The 20,152-nt window shown below is 37.9% G+C and overlaps 1 protein-coding gene across 3 annotated transcripts in view; it reads left to right on the plus strand.

Moving 5' to 3' along the window:
- The first annotated feature begins 2,380 nt into the window (after positions 1 to 2,380).
- Positions 2,381 to 20,152, plus strand: part of LOC106079531 (mucin-2-like) — a 42,743-nt gene continuing 24,971 nt past the window's right edge. The window contains exons 1-2 of one of the 3 annotated variants that reach the window (XM_056035374.1): positions 2,381 to 2,524; positions 15,303 to 15,388. The gene's annotated coding sequence lies outside the window, so the exon portion shown is untranslated. The other 2 variants (XM_056035376.1, XM_056035377.1) reach the window with 2 other exon arrangements.

Genomic DNA, 20,152 nt, shown 5'->3' on the forward strand with positions numbered 1-20,152 from the left:
TATAAAAGTAAATAAGGTATTGGAACTTTCGGTTTAGGTTAAAATTCGTCCGATTATTACATTTTATTACATGAAAGTAAGCTTCGGGCAGGAGGGGCTCGTTAGCCTTGGTTGGCTACCCATCTAGGATAAGGAAAACTCTGAATCCAAACCTCCGCTGCCTTGCGGCTATACCCAAACGCGGGAAAGTCTTTGGGAGACAACCCTGAGGAAAAATCAGGAGCTGGTGACCTTTAGGCAGATTGTGGCACACCGTGCTACAGCCTGGCAGAGGCTGCGGCGCTACTGATCCCAAACTGTATCTGATATTCCGTTCCTTTTGTCACATCAGCTGCGCGGAGAGGGGAGAACTGCTGTGTGGACCGCATCGTTCCGACCATAAACAATGTCCAGGCTCTCATCTCACTTATTCAAAGCTCTAACCCCCAAAAACTGGAGAGGACATTCCAGCTTCGCCTTTGTCGTTGGCTATACACGGGAATTGGCAGTCACCAGTTATAAGCTCAAATGCTCAACTGACGTAGAGCAGGGCGCCAGGGGCCACTTTCGTCGGTGGGAGGGATCCTATGATTCCAATGGACAGCTACCGCCCGCCTCAAGCTGGGCAGCCCCCAGCCGATAAGGTGCTGTCCCGTCATGCCTGTCTTCCTCGTTTGGCTACACGAGGATAGGACAAAATCTGAAAAGCAGGCACAAAACCAATGTACCAGTCGACATAAACAAAAAAAGAGGAGCTCCACTCTTAAACTGGGCACATGGAATGTGCGTACATTACAAACTGGACTTAATGAAAACTTACCGGACATCGAAGATGCCAGAAAATCCGCAATAATAAACGATGAACTGTCCAGGCTCAAAGTAGACATTGCCGCCTTCCAGGAAACTCGTTTAGCTGACTCTGGTTCAATCAAAGAAAAAGACTACTCCTTCTTCTGGCAAGCCAAAGCCGAAAGTGAAGTAAGGGAACACAGTGTTGGTTTCGCAGTTAAGAACACACTGCTGAACACAGTAGAGCTGAAGTGCAACGGTTCCGAAAGACTCCTATCACTACGCCTTTTAACACATCTATTGGACACGTGACTTTGATAAGTGCCTACGTTCCTACATTGAGTTCCACACCAGAGGCCAAAGACATGTTCAATGACAACCTTTCATCTGCTCTCAGCGAGATCCCAAATACGGAACAGGTTATCCTCCTCGACGACATCAATGCACGCGTTGGATCTGGCAACTCTGCATGGGACAGCTGTATTGGGCGTTTTGGTATCGGAAAAGTAAATGAAAATGGACAAAGGCTCCTCGAGGTTTGCTCACTACACTCCATCTGTGCCACTAATACCTATTTCAAGACTAAACCACTAACTAATGCTGTCAAGATTATTTCATATTTTAGCAAACCCTCTATGTATCTCAACCTAAGGATATAGCTTTGTCGTATTATGGCGTTGAGCCTGTTCATTCATAAATGCTCTCATCATAATGTTGGTGAATTTCTAGTGCTTGCGAGAAAAGTAATAATTTTACTACATTTTTTTGCACATGATTCCAACAATAGTTGCTTTTTATCTTACTTATTTTCTGCCCCCCTCTTTTTCGATTCTTTTGCATTTTGATTTCAATCAACACATTTCTACACTGTTCAAGATAATAATTATGATTTTATGAAAGAATTCGTAGCGGCTACTTGAGACCATGCGACAACTCTTGTCAACCAATATCAATTCGTGTGTCACTGGGCATGTCATCTATAGGATTTGGAACATTGTTGTTGGTCTATACATTCATTCGAAAATATTCACACTAACATCGATCTCTAAAAGAAATAATGGCCTTAAGTTTCTTGTTTATCTTTTAGTGTGTATAAGGAATTGACAGTCTACTAGAACCACTATATACGGGTGTAGGGTATTTACGACAATGCTTTAGATTAGTATTAGACTGTTAAGTGTAAAAGATTTTTTTTTAAAAATCACAACGCTCAAAGTGTTGCATTTAAAGAGAATAAAATCAAATCTGAAAACATTTTTACTGGCATTCATGCTGCCCTTTCGGTGACCCATTCGGGTATCGGCCCACCGGGCTTTTGCCCGAATGTCCATATAGCCAGCTCGCCCCTGGTTATCATGCATGAAGTAACGTCTGTATTTTATTTGATAAGATAAGAAATAATTTTCTTTTCATCCACTAGCTCTGGGCGAAGAAATGGGAAAACCCGGCCCCGGTGTATTATCCTCTACTTATTCATTTGCAAGCTTATGGGCTTAAATTGTGTATGTGTTTGTGTCTGTAATAATAAGTATAACGATTTTCCTCGTGTATGTGTAGAGCTACTCGTTTTCTTTGCTTTCAAGGCCTGTCGGGAGGCAACATCTTTAATATATATTCTCTCCACGCGTCATCTGCCTTGCCTTGTCGTATCAGAGCAGCGTAAGCCCGCTGTTATTGTAATAAAGCTTACCATTGGTCTCCAGGGCCCTGCGCACTACGTGGGAGGATGTCCTAACACTGACAGTGGTTTCATTCGGTAAGTTCATACATAACTTTGACTTAGACTTACTATACATACACTAGAATACTTAGGACTGGAGTGATTTGTGCATAAAATAGTAAGGTCATTTTTGGTTTTCCTTTAAATTTGTACCAACATGAATAGATATTATATGTTATAACCAGATACATAGGTTAGCGTAATTAAATAATAATAATAATAATCTTTATTGTCCGTATAGGAATTTGTCTTACAATGTGTGCATTACACCAAACAAAAAACATTATAACTATAAGAAACCAAAATGTACATTCACACCAGACTCACTCATAATTTACATGTGACAAAGTTTATATCACATTGTTCCTAGTTAATGATTTGATTGCCAAGGGAACAAAAGAGTGTTTGTGTCTGTTTGTCTTTGCTATCGGTGTCTTGTAGGCCTATCTCTTTTGTGATGGTAAAATCACAAAATCCTGACACAAAAGGGTGATTCCTTATTTCGAGGATCTTGTTAGCATTTTTATAGATGTTTATCTTTACTAGAACTTTGGCTTTTTTTTTTGGGTAACATTTAGATTTAATAGGTTTAATTATGTAGATGAAAGATGTTACCATGGTGATATAATGTATTTTACAAGCAAGGGCTGGTAACTGTGGCTTTATATCTGCTTTATGTCGCATTGGATATTGGTTCGTAGTAAAAAAAGACACGTACATCTTTTTAACGTAGAACAATAGAGAGCTATGTTTGCACATTCACATCCATAACTACAACACAGCACTAACATATGAGCTAGTCATTTATTGCAACTGAGGATATAGATAATTTGATAAAAGAAATCTCTTGTTAGAGAATGGCTTATTCATTTAACTGTGTGTGAAGGTCAGTTAAAAATAGAAATCTAAAAATGTTAAGTTAAAAAAAAAAGAGGGGGGGATTGGTAACGATATTTCTGATTTATTACTTTTGTTCTATTATCTATATTCTTCTGCAAGAGACTTGTTCTAGCAATAATATTTCTATTGTTCTATGTTGGCTATTTGGAGGCGCGGTGGCTGAGCGATAAAGCGCTTGGCTTCTGAACCGGCGGTCCCGTGTTCGAATCCTGGTAAGGACTGGGATTTTTAAATTTCGGGATCTTTTGGTGCCTGTGGGCCCACCCAGCTCTAATGGGTACCTGACATTAGTTGGGGAAAAAAAGTAAAAGGCGGTTGGTCATTGCGCTGGTCGTACGACACCCTCGTTAACCATAGGCCACAGAAACAGATGACCTTTACATCATCTGCCCTAGAGATCACATGGTCTGAAAGGGGAACATAACGGCTATTATACGTTAGTTAAAACTGTCTACAGCAGATGTTGCACAATAACCAAGTCATATCCGGGTTTGCTTGGTCACTTAAAGTAGTGCTAATTCTCCTTAATCTTTGGAATCGAATGCATTCTTATTGTAATAGCAGCGGCGTAGCTAGCTATGTGCGGGTGGTGCGGCCCGCACGGGGCATCAAGTCGTGGGGGGGGGGGGCATCAAACTGAGGACAAACTTTCTCAGTAAAACTATACTTTGCAATTACATAAATAAAAATAAACACATTTATTTATTTTGGAAATATGTTATGTCCTATATTCTTTCTTAAATTAAATTTGGCTATTTCTTCTATTTAATTAGTGGAAAAAATGATTTCGATAAAATGATCGTTAGTTTGCCGGCAAGAAGGCACGTGAGATTCACTTGTATTATCTTTTTGTAAAAATCGATTCTTTGCGAAATAGCAATGCTTAAATAATGAATGTACTTTATTTCGAAATGAGAAACTGTTCGCTGTTTTAAAACCTTTTTTTTTGGAGGGCATCATGGGGAACTGCCGCACAGGGCATCAAATAGTCTAGCTACGCCACTGTGTAATAGTATCTATATGGTCTTAGTCATTGCATCTATATAACTCTGTATATAAGTCTTGACCTAGTTATTTGTCCTAGTACAATCATTCGTGTTCCTCATTGTATAAGTATTAATCAGCGTTGTCTCAGAACTAATTATGATCACAATTTACTTTCCAGGCTCTATAAAGTTTTAGTACTCATTTGTTTTAGAGAGATTTTTTTCCCCCCTACCTGTCCATTTCGTCACGACCTTCATGCTTTTCAGTGTCTCTGTCAGAAACTGCCATTTGTCTCATATGTCAGCGGTGAAGGCTGTGACAAGACGCCATCGTGTTCAGGAAGAACTCTACACACTCTTGACACAAGATCCTCAGTTTATGTTGGTCTCAGTTTTTTTCTTCTTCTCCTTGTGTTACTTTAATTTCATTCTTCCTAGAAGATATGGTCACAGGCGCGTCATAGAGATTCTAATACGTAGGATGCTTGATGCATAAATTTCTGGTTTCCGTTGTCTTTGTAGGTCGTCTGCTGTTGTTTCCTCATTTCTGGGTTTAAAAAACTAGGTAGGGTGAATACACGAAGTCTTGAATTTTTTCCCCATTCACCGTAAAGGTCCCCCCCCCCTTTTTTTTTTGGCCTCCTCCTCTGTGCTAGAATTCAGCTAAATTTTTGTTGTCGATGTACAAGTTCTGCTTTGGGAAGGTCAAATTTATTATTAACAAATCATTATCATTTTTTTTTCTAAAAAGTATGCGAAACATTAATTTGAACACCTCATTACGTCAGCCTAGTTCCAGTTGTCTCCCTTGAACTGCTAGTGTGCACTACATCACATGATGAATTGCACATTTGTTACGTAGACATTTTGTACATTGGCTGGCAGACATTTTTTTTTCTATAAATAGATTTTGAGTTTCTACACTTTTAAAGACTATTTTTACAATACCTCTATTCAAGTCGTATCTTCGAAAACGCCTCTAGAAATTTAACAGTTAATGTGCTCTCTATCAATGAGAAAAAAAAAAAAAAGAATAACAAGCTCGTTGGCCACTCGGAGAAAACTCTAGTTTGACCGTTAACATTTTTTAAAGTAAAAAAAAAAATTAAATTTGGCTAGAGAACGAGAACACATTTGTATTCAACGGACTATTTTTAGCGGTATTTCAGCATGTATGCATTCCACATTATAAAGAGTTTGATCAATTTATGTTCAGGAACATTTTGCGCATCGCCTACTAGGTCTAGATCTAAAGGCCTATCACTAGAATATTATGAAGTGTAGAAAATGTATACATTTGCTTAACCAGGATTTTGTTTCTCGTGGGAAAGGGGGGGGGTAAAAAGTTCTTTTTTTTTTGTTTAATCTAACACTCATTAGTTATTACATACATATATTAAACATAAATGAATAGCAGCACCAGGGACCAAGGCCCGAACTAGTGACTCCGGAAACGACAACACCGCCTAGCGATAACGCACTAAGCGAACTTAACAGCTAGACCAGCGGTTCTCAACCCTTTAAGCTCGGCAACCCCCCTTTACAACCCCCCCACTCTTCCGCGACCCCCACCCACCCACACTTACACAGCAATAGAGAAATTGACAAAACAATCCATTATCGACGGTTTTAGGCGACCCCTGGCAAATCGTCAATCGACCCCCAAGGGGTCACGATCCACAGGTTGAGAACCCTTGATCTAGACCATCGGAATGTCCAAAAAAAAAAAGCATTCTTCTGGTCCAGAGTCATTTCGCTCGTATGCAAATTACCACCCCAGTGGTCAATGGTCGCATGCTCTAGCTAGCCCCTCCCCCCTACTCGCAGCATCCGTTCACCAACAACTTCAATAGAGCCGACACAGACAGCCGTTAGGCATGTATTAGACAAACATTGACTCTATCCAATCGTGTATCTCTCATAATGACAAGTGGACAACATAAACACATTACATATAGAAGCTTCAGTGGGTATGAGCAATTAAGCTGTGAACGTAAATATAGAGTTGAAGCGAGGTGCTGAAACAAATGTGATACATACATATTAAACATAAATAAATAGCAGCACCAGGGACCAAGTTAGTTATTAGGAGCAAACCAATCTCTGTGTTTTACTACTAGTAGTGTTAGTGTATTTTTTAAAAAGTATATGTTTATGTTTTTCTTGTTTTATATTAGGTCTAACCCTATTACTATAATTTTTTCAGTTACATTAGACATCCAATTGACGGTCTAGTTAGAATCACGACCATCACGAGGCCCTAAATCTTAGCAGTCTAGAGCGTTGGTCATACTGTCTTTTCACTGATATGTAGCTACTACAGTACTACTTGTGTTTCCTTGTTAGTTTTTTTTCCTTTTTAGCTTATTTAAGCTCCATAGCAGCGTTTCTCAAACTGTAGCGCAAGGCAACGTGAATGCAAGGGGAGCGCTATGGTAGTGTTTTTTATTTAAGGGATAAAATACAATTGGTTGTATTTCCATTATATTTATAAATCCTTGGAGGTGCGGTGGCCGAGTTGTAAAGCGCTTGACTTCCAAACCGTAAGGTCCCTGGTTCGAATCCTGAAGAAGACTTGGATTTTTTCAATTTGCGGATCTTTTGGCACCTCTGAGTTCACCCAGATCTAATGTGTACATGATTTTAGTTGGGAAAAAGTAAAGGCTGTTGGTCGTTGTGCTGGCCACATGACACCCTCGTTAACCAAGGGCCACAGATACAGATAATCATCATAGATAGGAAGGGAAACGTTCCAATAAATCATTGTTTCAATATGAATCAATCAAAGCGACATTGTTTCAATATTAATCAATCAAAGCGACATTGTTTCAATATTAATCAATCAAAGCGACATTGTTTCAATATTAAACAATCAAAGCGACATTGTTTCAATATTAATCAATCAAAGCGACATTGTTTCAATATTAATCAATCAAAGCGACATTGTTTCAATATTAATCAATCAAAGCGACATTGTTTCAATATTAAACAATCAAAGCGACATTGTTTCCAATGTTTTTTAAACAAATAAAGTAAATAAAATGAGCAGATCTACTAGGCAGGAAGCTTTATATCAGGGGTTCTCAACCTGTGGGTCGCGACCCCCTGGGGGGGTCGATTGACGATTTGCCAGGGGTCGCCTAAGACCATCGAAAATATGGATTGTTATTGTGTATTCTTCTATTGCTGGGGGGGGGTCGCGTCAGAGTGGGGGATTGTAAAAGGGGGTCGCCGAGCTTAAAAGGTTGAGAACCGCTGCTTTATACCATATTTGTGAGAGGCGTTAACAAGAAGATCAACCCGGACGTTCTCCAATAAACCAACGCGATTCAATCCATCTTTCTCACGTACAAAAAGCCAAATTTCAATCGCTGAAGACGCCAGGAGAATGCATTTCTGCAGCTCGGAATGTAAGGAAAACGTTAGGCGCCGAGACATCCGGCCCGATGGGAAAGCCTTGCACCACAAGACCAACAAGAGAGGCGCAAACATTTGTGTGTGTGTGTGTGTGTGTTAGTGCCTTGCTTTATATTCAACGAAAGGTCTTGGATGGAGCTTGAGGGTTACAGTGGTTCAGCTGATCCGCTCAGATCAGAGGGTTTACACTACCATTGTGTTATTTCTCTCTGAAACTGCTCAAGTTTTCAGAGCAGTAGTGAAAAGCTGACTATACGAAGACTAGATCTCCACAACACGAAAACATATGGATTTTTTAAAAACCATTTTTGTATAACAAAATATTGCTATAAAACGTCTAGCACGTTTGTCCTCCTTCAGTCCAGGTTTTACTTAGTGCATTTGATATTGTTATAACCCTATTCGCGACGCAAAAGGGTTAACTGTGTGTGATCAGCAGACATATGTGACACAGGCCAGTAATACAGTTTAGCGTGCTATATTGAAGGGCAAGGGACAGTACTGACATGAACTTAGCATGTGAATAGCGCCCGTGTTATGGTCATCTGATCATAAGCCTGCGCAGACCAGACACAGTGTGTAAGAAAGCGGCAGTTCAAGACAAGACCGGAGAGCGTAGAGACCGGGACTGTTAGTCGACCATGAAGTCGGTCCTGGTGCAGTCCTCCAGTGAAACGTACGAGTCCAGGAAGAGACAGTAGAGTTTATGAGTTTAGTACAGTGATATACAGTCTAACGTCGTGGTAGTTGATTGTGTTGCCAATTGTGTCATATTGGCTGTTTTAATTGACCCTTATTAAAGTACCAGATTATTTGAAGCTTTGTTAAGTTCTTGATGTGTTGATGTGTTGTGTTGTGTTTAGCAGTGTTTACAGAAGGCCTGATTAGGAAGAATCGTAGCAATATTATTCGGCCTATTAAAGAATCTTGCGTTTTATTTTGTTTCTAATCTTTTGATTAGATTGGTATGACTTTTCCAGCCCTGCACCTTCTAGAATCTAGATTCTTGAACAATCATTCTTTTGTTGAGGGAATCACTTTTTTTATCATCTTTTCAGGTTTCCTTGTCACGAGTGTCTACACAGACCTATATCTCTCTCTGTCTATGGTTGTATGCTGTCAGTTTTTTGTTGTTGATGGTACGTGTGTGTACTAAAACGACCTTTCAAGTAAAAAGAGCGAACGTTGCCATGGTTAATATTGTAAACGAAGATTTTTTTTTTAAAGATTATGGTCTTGAAAGGTCCTACGACAAATTATGATGTCACTTTATGATTTTACGTTCTAATGACACCTTTGATGACATTTGGTTATGACATATTCCCTACAGGCAAATGCTCATCACACACATCCTGAGTCTAAATTAAGACTGGGGCGGATGTATCAACACGTTTTAATAAAGTAAAAATGGAAAACATATCTGGTGTTTTCTTTAGTATTACCCACAATCCCATTTTTTTAAAATATAATTTCAAGTTCATCTTGTTCTCTGGCCAACTTGTAGTGAAATAGGGGACCACTTGGCCATCACAAGGATGAATCGCCTTTTCTTTCCATTAAAATTATTGGTTGACTCACCGGATGGTTGTGGGAAGCGTGGTCGAGAGGCCAAGTGCGCTTGAACTTGGCTTGTCTTGGCTACCTAGAAGGGGGCTCGAGGTTCGACACGCAGAGTTGCGTTTACTGAGCACGTAAAACCAACTCCTAGATACCCCCTCCCCTCCACTGGTCCACAACTGAGATTGGACCAAAAGCGCTCTGAGCATGCTATAAGCATGAAAGTAGCGCTATATAAAAGCTATAATAATAAAAAAAGATATGTTGTTTGATTCTAGGCTTTTATCTTGCAGTATGTCTGTCGTTCTCCAAACTACCATCTGACATTCAATAACTCAAGATTTTATTGACATACTCAGTATTTTACATACAAGTGAAATATCTTAATGTCATAACTCAATAGCTTAAAAAACAAACAAACTGTCCATTTCATTACCATACTCCAACTGTCAATATATTTCCTACTTACTTGTTATTGCTATTGACAGTCTCTAACTCTCTCTAGTCTCTAGCTCTCTCATCTCTATCTCTCTCTAGTCTCTAGCTCTCTCTAGTCTCTAGCTCTCTCTAGTCTCTAGCTCTCTCTAGTCCCTAGCTCTTTCTAGTCTCTAGCTCTCTCTAGTCTCTCTCTCTAATCTCTAGCTCTCTCTAGTCTCTAGCTCACTCAAGTCTCTAGCTCTCTCTCTAGTCCCTAGCTCTCTCTCTAGTCTCTAGCTCTCTCTAGTCTCTAGCTCTCTCTAGTCTCTAGCTCTCTCTAGTCCCTAGCTTTTTCTAGTCTCTAGCTCTCTCTCTAGTCTCTCTAATCTCTAGCTCTCTCTAGTCTCTCTCTCTAGTCTCTAGCTCTCTCTAGTCCCTAGCTTTTTCTAGTCTCTAGCTCTCTCTCTAGTCTCTCTAATCTCTAGCTCTCTCTAGTCTCTCTCTCTAGTCTCTAGCTCTCTCTAGTCTCTCTCTCTAGCCTCTAGCTCTCTCTAGTCTCTCTCTCTCTAGCCTCTAGCTCTCTCTAGTCTCTAGCTCTCTATAGTCTCTAACTCTGTCTAGTCCCTAACTCTCTCTAGTCTCTAGCTCTCTCTAGTCTCTAGCTCTCTCTAGTCTCTAGCTCTCTCTAGTCTCTAGCTCTCTCTAGTCTAACTCTCTCTAGTCTCTAGCTCTCTCTAGTCTCTAGCTCTCTCTAGTCTCTAGCTCTCTCTAGTCTCTAGCTCTTTTTAGTCTCTAGCTCTGTCTAGTCTCTAGCTCTTTTTAGTCTCTAGCTCTGTCTAGTCTCTAGCTCTCTCTCTAGTCTCTAGCTCTGTCTAGTCTCTAGCTCTGTCTAGTCTCTCTCAAGCTCTTTTTCGTACAACGTGTACTGTAGGATTCAAACTTGAGACTCATCGTCGAGCTTTTTACCGCAGCATCTCAACACTTTAAAATTATCAAAACCTACTCGTATGGGACATTAATTATTCTGAATGGTTTTTACACAGTCCCTGATATGACACTTTCCCCCTAAGATATGCCACTAACAATAATCTTTGTTTTTAACGAAAGATTTTATTCACCTTTTGAGTCATGTTTTTTTTTTAATTATCATTATTAAAGGGCTGCTTGATATGTTTGTTCTCCTTAACAAAATGTAGGCTGAGCGGTAAAGTGCTTGGCTTCTGAATCGGGGGTCCCGGGTTCGAATCCTGGTGAAGACTGGCATTTTTAATTTCGGGATCCTTGGGCGCCTCTGAGTCCACCCAGCTCTAATGGTTACCTGACATTAGTTGGGGAAAAGTAAAGGCGGTTGGTCGTTGTGCTGGCCACATTAGACTTAGGTTTAAAATCCCGAAATTAAAAATCCCTGTCTTCACCGACATTCGAACCCGGGATTCTTGTTTCGGAAGTATTTTTTAAAAAGTATTCAGTGCAAAAAGTTCAGTCATTGCAGCTGATTTAAATCAGTGCTACTCTGTCAGTCATTCTGAGAGAAGTGTTATACCTTGGCAGTGGTCAGTCAGTGGTTAGGAAGTGCTAAGCCATTAGAAGAAGTGAGCATGAAAATAAAGTTTTACCCCCCTTCCCCAAACCAAACTCTTATCATTATTTAACTCATGCTCATTAAAGTCATCCACCACAATATTATGTGATGTTGCCTGTCTGTCTTGTAGTTAATTGATGCCTGTCTGATTTCGACAGATTACCCTGGAGATGTCTTGGTTTCTTGTACAGGTGTTTTTCAATGCGATTAACCAACAAGAAAACAGACACATCTAATTTTAACACGTGAAAAGATAAGTCCAAAAACCGTTGAACAATTTAGATGAAAGGTTTAATCCAACAAAAGGCCACAGTCTTACCCTTATGAAATCCTATTACCAACTGATTTTGTGTTTCTGAGTAGCCTCTAACCCACTAAGTCAGAGGTTCTCAACCTGTGGGTCGCGACACCCTTGGGGGTCGATTGACGATTTGCCAGGGGTCGCCTAAGACCATCGAAAATAAGGATTGTTGTTGTCTATTCTTCTATTGCTGTATGTGTGTGTGAGTGCGGGGGTCGCGGAAGAGTGGGGGATTGTAAACAGGGGTCGCCGAGCATAAAAGGTTGAGAACCGCTGCACTAAGTCACACTGTCACTAGTCGCGTTCAAAATCCGTCAATTATGGTGCGTCTCTAAATCATCATCATCATCATTGGCCTCCTTCAGTCGTAGAACGACTATGGTTCATCTCAGAGCACACTTCCTCATGTGGCTGTGGAGCCCTATTTTGGAGAGACACTCTCGTCCACAGATAGCGCAGGTTAAGGTGGCTTTTGCTTCGGTGGTAGAGAAGCTGGCAGTTTTTCGGATTGTACGTTTTTCTTCCTAGGCTGAGACCCATGTACTTTCATTGTCCATAGCTTTCTTGGTCACTGTCTCTCTCCAGCTGTTGCGGTCTAGAGCTATGTCTTCCCAATGGTCAGTTGTAATGATAACTGATTTGAGGTCACGTTTTATTACATCTAAATAAACTAATAAATACTAACTAGGTGTATAACAATTATAATATATTTTTCAATTACAAAAACAATGTGTGGGGAGATATCTATACTTAATTGGAATCAACTTGCCCTTCAACTACCAGTTACTTTTTATTAATACTTCTTTAGAAAAAAAATAATTGTGGCGTAGTAATATATTTGGACATAAAACTTCTCGAGTATACAATACTTTAAAGTGTGGCGTAGTAATATATTTGGGCATAAAACTTCTCGAGTATACAATACTAGATTTAAAAGAAGCTTAAAAGCTATTTTATGAAGAATAAAGGTAACGGCCAAAGGGACATAACCCGAACTGTAAACGCCAGTAGGTAGGCCTAGATGTGTTAAGAATGTCTACATATATTTTTTGCAGGGATTCTTTGAGGTTAAAATGTCCTCGTCAATCTAATACCGCACTCGTTCACTTGTCAACTGTCCTTAAGTAAAGCAATTAAACTTGAATTAGATGGAATACTGACATTTTTCAGCGAAAAAGGAGACAAAGCAGCCATCTCCCCGTCTTTGTGATATTTCGCCTTTTATTATTATTTTTTTTGGTCTTTTTTTGTTTTCGTCCTATTAATTTATTGTAAAAGAGCTCCTTTCTTACTAGGGCATGTCCCTACACACACACACACACACACACATGCACACACGCACGCACGCACGAACACACACACACACTGTAAAGTAATGTAAAAAAAAAAATTAGTAGAATTACACACCGATTTCTCCCGTAGATTTGTTCTCACACTATATATTGTTTATTAGGACGGAAATCCTTCTTTTTATATTTTGAAACTTACACAAAAGGGCGCCCTTTAAGGACCCCCCCCCCCCAACATAAGCATACTTTTTAGCCTGTGATGTCTAGTATCTGTTACACTGAATTGTAACGACCTGCTTTCTTTATCATTCTCTCTCTCTCTCTCTCTCTATCTATCTATCTTTCTTTCTCTCTCTCACACTTTCTGGAAGCTCCTTTTTGTTTATTTTTTATCCGGGGCATCGTTATGTTCTGTAATTTTATCCTTTTTACAAAAACAGAAATCTAATAAATCTCATAATCAATAATACTCTACTTCTGAGTCTACTATTGGAGCCTCGCCAAGGTTTCTATTGTCCCAAGAGGTTTTGTTAATTAAACTGTTAACTTTTTGTTTGTTTGTAAAATGTTTTACATGTTTCGAATGTTCCATCAGAGTTGAAGATAATCTACTTCCTAGTCCAAACCTCCCGCAGGACGACGGGGGTGTAGGAGTGGGCAGGGTTGGAACCCGGGACCATCGATAAGTCCGAACGACAGCTCGCAAACCGCAAGACCAGGCAGCCATCTATAGTTCGTAGTTAGGGTTTATCTCCATGTTATACAGACCTTTGCAATAGTCTGTCCACCTTCCAAGCACAACTTCCTCTTCAGTCAGGAGAGTTCCATCGCTGTTTTTTTTTTTTTTTATCACTGTGGTTATAGTTCGTCTTGAGTTGGTTAAAGCTTTTAATCTTTCGTAGGATTTTTTTTTCTTTCTATTGCCAACTCGTTGGCATCCTCATTAACCTGGGCCACAGAAACAGATGACCTTGACATCGTCTGCCCTTGTGTCACAGATTACATTATAGAATTGTTTGTACATTTCACTTTTGAAAGTAATATAAGCCCTCGACATGAGTCTCGGGATTTAATCCTCAAATTTAGACACTTGTCATTCAAGTCAGGATTTACCCAAGGGACTTAATTAGTATGTTTGAAATCTATTGGTTGATTTGAATTTAAACAAAGACATTTTTGAAAAGAGTTAGCGCCAGAGAATTGGCGGTAGTAAGAAAGAAAAGTCAGTCGATAAAATAAGGTTCTTGTAGATAGACACGTTTCTAAGAGCTCTGTTTGAAAAGCCTTTGTAATATGTTCCATGCTCATTGATTTGTAATTTGTACATAAACTGTACTTACGTTGTATTTAATAAAGTTCCAGAGTTTTGTTTTATCAAAGAATTGTCAATTGTGATTCTAGATCTTCATTTTTTGTTAACTATTGAATTCAAATAAAATCCCCGGCATCACAACACATCGTGACGTCATACCATCCGAATGAATGTTGTGACACCTTGTCTGAAAGGGGAACTTTACTTTTACTTCACTTATATATATACATCATAATATAAAGACGCTTTTATATACATCATAATATAAAGACGCTTTTATATACATCATAATATAAAGACGCTTTTATATACATCATAATATAAAGACGCTTTTATATACATCATAATACAAAGACGCTTTTATATACATCATAATATAAAGACGCTTTTATATAGGCCTACATCATAATATAAAGACGCTTTTATATAGGCCTACATCATAATATAAAGACGCTTTTATATAGGCCTACATCATAATATAAAGACGCTTTTATATACATCATAATATAAAGACGCTTTTATATAGGCCTACATCATAATATAAAGACGCTTTTATATACATCATAATATAAAGACGCTTTTATATACATCATAATATATCGCTTTTATATCTTCTTATCTTATCTTATCTTATATAATAAAGACGTTACTTCAAAAAAGAAGATGATTACGTCCTACTCGTCATGCATTTAGTCATGCATATTAACAAATGACTTAAATTCTGCCAAGTCACTGATTTTCTTGGCTAGCCCAGGCAACCCATTCCATGCTCTAATAGAAGAAGGGAAGAAGGAGTATTTGTACAAATTTACCTTTATCTTTGTGTCTTTCTGAGTATTTTATTAAATTTTGTTTTTGTATTTGAAGATTATGGTTCTGTGTTTTATGTATAATTGCTACTTTACTTTTGCGTCTTCTGTCCTGAAGGCTTTCTAAATTTAGTGATATATATCATATATCATATCATTATATATATCATAATATAAAGACGCTTTTATATATATGTCCAATACATTTGTATAGAAATATTATTTTGTTCTTATAACTCTCCAGGTCTTGTATTGCGTCTTATTTAGTCGACTCCAGGAAAGCATGTGAAGCTGGTAAGAATCGGCAAAACGTGGCCAATATTTGAACAAGTAAGTTATTTTGTTACAGTGTTACATTGTTGTAGTTTTTTTTAAGTACGCTGATTTATGTATAAGAAATATTTAGTAATCCCTCCCCCAAGACCTGTGCTGATGGTCATGCTGATGGTCATGCTGATGGTCATGCTGATGGTCATGCTGATGGTCATCTATAAAAGTCATCTATTTCTACGACTGGCGGTTAGCTATGGTGTCATGTGACAGCATTACAACTAATCGTATTTACTTTCCCCAGGTACCCATTAGATATAGAGTAAGTTCCTAAATATCCCAACATTGAAAATCCACGTCTTCACAGGGATTCGAACCCGTTCCCCCCTCGGTTCAGAACCATCAACAAAAAAGACCTAAATATGGGCAAAAAAATATTTTAAAATTGAGTTTTATGCACATAGACATTTTTCATTTACCAAATGAAATTCCTGTCACCAGTCTTTATATTTCCATGTCTATCCTTGTAGCACAAAGCATTGTATAATCTAGTTGACATCAGTGTTTTTTCAATACTACGTCCTTATATAATTATATTATATTTTCATTTTAAGTCGGACCTTGATTTTTCGTCGATCTATTTTCGATTGGACATGTGTCTGATGGTGGCGCTATGTAACGTGCATTTTTTTTCGATGTATGGCTTACACACGTCACTGAGTTGGAACGTTACCACACGTGACCGGAAGTAATACGTACACTAATTAGTATGCCGAGGTCTCCCAGGAGGAGACGATTAATGATGACAAGCTGTTTATAGCCGAGGCTATTTATTTTTAAATAGAATCTACCCAAAACTTTTACGCCTCCGAGGCGTGTTGAGGCGTGTTGTCCTAAAAGTAAGATTTATAGCAAATGGATATTCACATTCGACTAGACTAACACCTTTGGTAACTCACTCAACTAACAGACAATCAAAGATAGAAGACTAAAAAGTAAAGCAGCAATAATACATAAAACACTGAACCATAATTTACAAAAAACATAAACACAAGCTAATAAAATACACAGAAAGACACAAAGATAAAGGCACATTTCTTATTTCATATGTTAGGATAAAGTCGCGCAAGTGATTCTTTCTTCATTGTTGCCAATAGAGCATGGAAGCAGCCAGGAAACAATGACTTAGGCTATACAACTAGATTGGCACATGAATAGGCCTACGCGTAGGACATAATCATATAGGCCTACTTTATTAAGGAGTACATGCAATTTTGCAAATTGCTGACCACGTTTCATCTATAAATAATTTAGTTCCTATTGTAAATGTTTACTTGATGTTAGGTCTAATATGGCTATCTCAATAAATGTACTAGCTTAACAAGCTAAATGAAAAACTTAAAAAAAAAAACAAAGCTTATATTAGGGAAAGAACTGCGTATTTACAGCCACGTTTCTCAATACTTTAAGATTTATTTCCTTTGTCGGCCTATATATCAAACAAGATTACTTAATTACCACTAATTAATTGATTTTTTTTTTATTTATATATGTTTTGTTATGGACAAGAAACAAATGTGTAAAGTTTCAACATAATCCGAGAATTACTAACTTCTCTAGTTCTCTAAACAGTCCACCTTCACAGACTAGATTGCCACGGATTCGATTTGAAACTTTCTAAATTGTTTTGACTAGGCTTTTTCAAAGCTTAAAAACTGTTTTTTAAAGCATTATATTTCAGGAAACAAGAATTAAAACGGTTCAAAACCTCTTCAGTTGGTCTTTAAAGGAAAACTCCGAAGGTTTTTCAAATTTTAGTTATTGACATATTTAAATTCTGCGTGAAAAGTTGTTATAGTAAACATTTTACCATTTTGTATTTAAGTGCTTAGAAACATTTATATTTAATAAACTAGTCAGTAAATTCTTGACATCTATGAGATTTTGTTTTAAACCATGTCAAACGTCACTTCCCTCAACAATACTAAAAGAGAAACTACATTTAACCAATCGTATCGCTTCATTCTTTCAGTAGCTGTTAGGCTTAGTGACGGCCTAGTCCAGATCTATGAGACAGTTATAAATATATGCCTATTTATTTATTTGTATAAAAATAGATATAAAAGCAAAAGAATATAAAAAGATATAAAAGAAAAAAAAGTAACATTTTCATCTGAGCCTTTCCCTGTCCCAAGAAGTAAATAGATTGTGTGTCTGACTGATTCGAACAAACTGGTCAGTGTAAGGCTAGTCGAGACTACGTGTAGTCGGTCATGACAAGACAACAAAGTGATAGTGTTTGTTGTGTGTTGAGTGGTCTGGCGCGAAAATAGGACACTGCCGTGGTTAGCCAAGCATGTAAATCTACTTTTAATACGCATTTTTTCTTTGCTTACAAGATCCTAGATCTAACTGCATAGACCAAGATATATTTCTTTTACGAGAATGTAAACTTTGCTATATGGTCTCCCGTTATACAGTAAGTCAATAGATTAAATTAAACGTATTTGTGACGTCACATAGAAACCAGGTGAAAATCTGACTGTTTTGGATGCGCAGGAAAATTACGTTGGAAAAACATCAATTAGTAAGTTATTATTGCAAATTTAAAAAAAAAAAGAATAATATATTCATTATCTGTAAATCAAAACAAATATTATATCAAAAATTGTCAAAACCATCGGAGTTTCCCTTAAAGCAGCGTTGCCCAACAACGCCCTGTGGGTCTTATCTGGTCTCAAATTCTGTGCTATCTGCTCCCTCGAAACGTCAGTTATCTGCAGTGCAATTTTGAAGCCGCGGAGACAAATTTTTGATGCGCAATAATGTGGTGCGTGAAAAACGTGCGTTCATATTGACTTACGTCTAGTGAAGTAGGTCAGGTTAAAGGCGATTTAGGAATTACGGCCTGTCTAAAAGAACAAAGATGCAAAGATAAAAGCCCAGGTCTTATTGGATAAGCTACGTAAGCACACATTAATGTTTTTTTTTACAGCCATTTGAAAATAGAACAGGTTAGCTGAACTAGCAAGAAAATAATGTGATTAACATTTTAAATGTTTAATTAATCCCGACAACCAAGTTTAAAACATGAATAACAGGATATTTATTTCAATTCATTGGTTTGTGTTAATAGCATTTAAGTAACAGAGAATCATCTTGGACTTAGTATATAAGGCAGACCAGAGGCTGGACTTAGTTGACCGAGGTCACTTGAATTGAAACGCATGTCGTTATTAAGGAGCATTGTATAGACTATAGACAATGGGAGGTTATCCACCCTGATGGCCATGAAAACCCTGAAACCATTGCAAAGATTATTAGCCCAATACCCGCATAGTGAGTCACTGTGCTAAAGGCCATTGCACTCTGAACTTGATAAAATTAAACATTATTTTTTAAAAACTTTAATTTAAGTGGAGGCGCGGTGGCTGAGAGGCAAATCGCTTGGCTTCTGAACCCGGGGTCTAGGGTTCAAATTCTGGATTATTTTATTTATTTCGAGATCTCTAGGACGCTCTGTGTCCACCCAGCCCTAATGGATACCTGGCATTAGTTGGGGAAAGTAAAGGCAGTTGGTCGTTGTAAACCGTGGGACTACGGTCAGATAAACTTTGTAATTTTTGAAAGGATTTTTGTATTTTGCTTGTTTAAAGACTCGTGTTAGAATTCGGTATGGCGTTTGACAATCTTCGGTCGGAGAGACCAATTTTTCGACCCTTTAGTCCTGACATCAAAGGCAGCACGGAAAACCAACTCCTAGATACCCTCTCCCCCCCCCACTGGTCCACAAATGAGATTGGACCAAAAGCGCTCTGAGCATGCTATACGCATGAAAGTAGCGCTATATAAAAGCTATAATAATCAAATGTTATTCCTTTTCCTTTCTCCGTAGGCCTATGTCTTATTTATAGAACTTTTTTTTTTTTGCATCGTCACATCGGAAGTTCGGCACCAGGTCATCAATATCAGCATTTACAATGAACATCCCAACATTGCAATGTTCTTATTCATCCTAGAACAGCGGTTCTTAACCTTTTAAGCTCGGCGACCCCCTTTTACTATCCCCCACTCTGCCGCGACCCCCCGCTCCACACACACACACAGCAATAGAAGAGTAGGCAATAGCTATCCATATTTTCGATGGTCTTAGGCCAGGGGTCGGCAACCTTTTGAGTCGGAAGAGCCAAAAAATAGAATTTACACAATTTTAAAGTTTTTAAGAGCCACAACATTTAAGCACAATAAGCACTCACACAACAAAAACTATACTTTTTATTCCTTTATAATTAGTGTTTTTGCAACAAATTAGATAATATATATATATATATATATATATATATATATATATATATATATATATATATATATATATATATATATATATATATATATATATATGGCATTATTAGATAATTATTTATAAATAAAAAAAAACAACTAAAGCAGTTAAACATTTACTTACAATATTAACTTGTACTTCAATAACAAAATTGAGTAAACAAAGTCAATGGGAGCGATGGCTTTGGTTTTAGAAAGTTTGGATACATTTCGGTCATAACTAGTTTTTTAGTTTCAAACACCACTATTCAACTCATCAACTCTCGGCATTCATTTTAAAGCTGTCCACTTTTGTTGTGTTACGTAAAAAAATGTCTGGACCTCCAATTCTTCCAACTTGATTTTCAAGTCTGTAAATTTTTTATCCCACAAAACTTTACTTTTTAAATCGATCAATTGCATTTCTAGAGATCCAGTATCAATTCTAAATGAATCAATGTGGATTTCGTTACTATTTGAGTTGAGATCGTGTACCAGGAATGC

This window comes from Biomphalaria glabrata, chromosome 7 (assembly GCF_947242115.1).
Source record: "Biomphalaria glabrata chromosome 7, xgBioGlab47.1, whole genome shotgun sequence".
Classification (NCBI taxonomy): Eukaryota; Metazoa; Mollusca; class Gastropoda; family Planorbidae; genus Biomphalaria; species Biomphalaria glabrata.